Here is a 3,436-nt window from a genome sequence, read left to right as displayed (position 1 = left end):
TACACACGCACACACACTCACTCACTCATTTTTTCCCCTTGATGGAAAGGTTAATGACTGGAGGAACATAAAATGAAGGTAAGGGGCAGGGAGGTTGAGAGGGGGAAGTGAGGAATTTTCCTCATTCGGAGGGTGGTGGGAGTCTGGAACTCAATGCCTGTCGGGCTGGTTGTAGGGGCAGAAATCCTTTAAACCTTTCAGAAATACTTAGAGATGCGCTGGCAAGTCACGGAGTACTAGGGTATGGGCCAAGTGATGGGAACTGGGATGATAATAGTTCAGGCTGTGTTTCAGACCAGCACAGACTAGCTGGGCCGATGGGCCTTTCTGTGATCTGCGGGCCTTGCTCTCTGACTCTAAGCTGCAATGTGGCCTTCTATCCCTTTCTTACCCCCATGGTCTACTCCCAGTTTGCAGTGTTCTCGATTGGGCGTGTTTTTGTGTGTGGGATGTGGTCATCGCTGGCTGGGTCCAGCATTTATTGCCCATCCCTAGTTGCCCCTTGAGAAGGTTTCCCGGGGGTGTGCTGCCCTCGCTGTAGTTGGGCTGTCGGCTTCTCACGATCGCCACGTTTTCTTTAGTCTTTCCATTTGCTATTTCCCAGATTGTACATCGGTGTCACATTGCAGAATTCCTCTCCAGATTAACCACTGAGATTACAGCCAGAGTCAGGATCACTGGATCCATCTGTTTTTTAACAAAGACGGGAATTCAACATGTCCGTATCAGAGCCGAGAGTCTGATCTGTGGATGTGACACTGATCGCGTGCTGTCCCTGTCCTGGGAGTGTTTGATAGGGGACAGTGTAGAGGGACCTTTACTCTGTATCTAACCCCGTGCTGTCCCTGTCCTGGGAGTGTTTGATAGGGGACAGTGTAGAGGGACCTTTACTCTGTATCTAACCCCGTGCTGTCCTTGTCCTGGGAGTGTTTGATGGGGGAACAGTGTAGAGGGTCCTTTACTCGGTATCTAACCCCGTGCTGTCCTTGTCCTGGGAGTGTTTGATGGGGGACAGTGTAGAGGGAGCTTTACTCTGTATCTAATCCCGTGCTGTCCCTGTCCTGGGGAGTGTTTGATGGGGGACAGTGTAGAGGGAGCTTTACTCTGTATCTAACCCCATGCTGTCCTTGTCCTGGGAGTGTTTGATGGGGGACAGTGTAGAGGGACCTTTACTCTGTATCTAATCCCGTGCTGTCCCTGTCCTGGGGAGTGTTTGATGGGGGACAGTGTAGAGGGACCTTTACTCTGTATCTAACCCCGTGCTGTCCCTGTCCTGGGAGTGTTTGATAGGGGACAGTGTAGAGTGAGCTTTACCGTGTATCTAACCCTGTGCTGTCCCTGTTTTGGGAGTGTTTGATGGGGATGTGCTCGTTTCTCCTTTCTGTCATTGCTGTGTGAGAATGAAGAAGCCCTCTATAGTCCTGAGTGCAGAGGAGATGGCTGCAGCAAGATTTGGGAATGGTATGGGCTCTGCAGTATCTCCCACTGCCTGTTGCTTGTTTGTTCGCACCTGCCCACACAGTCAACCCCAACCCTGAGACACTGTTAAAACAAGGTCCTGTGATTGAAGAATACATTCCTTTCCCTGGACTGAGGGAGAGGAACTGCTAATTACACCGAGCTGACCTCTCTCGCATGTCACTCTCCAGCACTACAGTGAGTGAAACCACACAAGTTAACCCACTGCTTACCCAGTGTTCACATGCAAGCAGTTTCACGCTGTCAGATCCGGGGGAGCTGGGGAGGGGAGGGTTACTGAGGGGTATTGCTGAGGATCTGGACCAGAATGAATAAATTATACAGCCAAGTAACAGAGTGGGGCTGGAGAGGAGGAATTGATGAGTTGTATTTTGCAGGAGCAGGATTTATGTCCGTTTTTTTTAACTCATCTGCGGGATGTGAGAATCGCAGGCTGGGCCCAGCATTTATTACCCGTCCCTAGTTGCCCCTTTGAGAAGGTGGGGGGTGAGCTGCCATCTTGAATCACTGCAGTCCACCTGCTGTGGGTTGACCCACAATGCCCTGAGGGAGGGGATTCCAGGGTTTTGACCCAGCAACAGTGAGGGAACGGTGATATATTTCCAAGTCAGGGTGGTGAGTGGCCTGGAGGGGAACTTGCAGGGGGTGGTGTTCCCATGTATCTGCTGCCCTTGTCCTTCTAGATGGAAGTGGTGGTGGGTTTGGAAGGTGTTGCCCGAGGATCTTTGGTGCATTGCTCCAGTGCATCTCGTAGAGGGTACACACTGCTGCTACTGAGTGTTAGTGGGGGAGGGAGTGGAAATTTGTGGATGTGGTGCCCATCAAGGGGGGGCTGCTTTGTCCTGGATGGTGTCGAGCTCCTTGAGTGTTGTTGGAGCTGCCCCCATCCAGGGCAAGTGGGGAGTATTCCATCATCCTCCTGACTTGTGCCTTGGAGATGGTGGACAGGCTTTGGGACAAGATTAGAGTGGTGCTGGAAAAGCACAGCAGGTCAGGCAGCACCCGAGGAGCAGGAAAATCGACGTTTGGGGCAGGATCCCTTCATCAGGAATGAGGCTGGGAGCCTAGGGGGTGGAGAGATAAAGGGGGGGGGGGGTGGTGGGGTTGGGGGGGAAGGTACCTGAGAGTGAAATAGGTGGATGGAGGTGGGGGTGAAGGTCAGAGGGGAGGGTGGAGTGGGTAGGTGGGAAGGAAGATTGGCAGGTAGGACAGGTCATGGGGATGGTGCTGAGCTGGAAGGTTGGAACTGGGGTGAGGTGGGGGAAGGGGAAATGAGGAAACTGGTGAAGTCCACATTGATGCCTTGAGGTTGAAGTGTTCCGAGGCGGAAGATGAGGCGTTCTTCCTCCAGGCGTCTGGTGGTGAGGGAGCGGCGGTGAAGGAGGCCCCAGGACCTCCATGTCCTCGGCAGAGTGGGAGGGGGAGTTGAAATGTTGGGCCACGGGGCGGTGTGGTTGATTGGTGCGGGTGTCCCGGAGATGTTCCCTAAAGCGCTCTGCTAGGAGGCGCCCAGTCTCCCCAATGTAGAGGAGACCGCATCGGGAGCAACGGATACAATAAATGATATTAGTGGATGTGCAGGTAAAACTTTGATGGATGTGGAAGTGAGTTACTCACCACAGTGTTCCTAGCCTCCAACCGCTCTTGTTGTCACTGTGTTTATGTGGTGAGCCCTGTTGAGTGGTTGGCCAATGGTAACCCCCCAGGATGTTGATGATGGTGGAGTCAGGGGGGGGGAGGGGGTGCGGGGTTCAGTGATGGTAATCATTAACACAGCGAGCTGGGAAGGGCAGTGGGCTGGTATTGACGGCGTTTTGTGGGGTACCCAACACTGTGACAGTGCGGGACGTCAGCGCCAATGCAGCCTGGGTGCTGCAACGGGGACGTTGGAGTGGGAGGAGCTGGATTCATAGGTACCGGGAGGGGTAGGGGGGAGTTCAGTCAGGGCGATAAGGGG

This window comes from Chiloscyllium punctatum, chromosome 30, assembly GCF_047496795.1.
Source record: "Chiloscyllium punctatum isolate Juve2018m chromosome 30, sChiPun1.3, whole genome shotgun sequence".
Taxonomy (NCBI): Eukaryota; Metazoa; Chordata; class Chondrichthyes; order Orectolobiformes; family Hemiscylliidae; genus Chiloscyllium; species Chiloscyllium punctatum.
Note: the sequence above shows the minus strand (reverse complement) of the source record.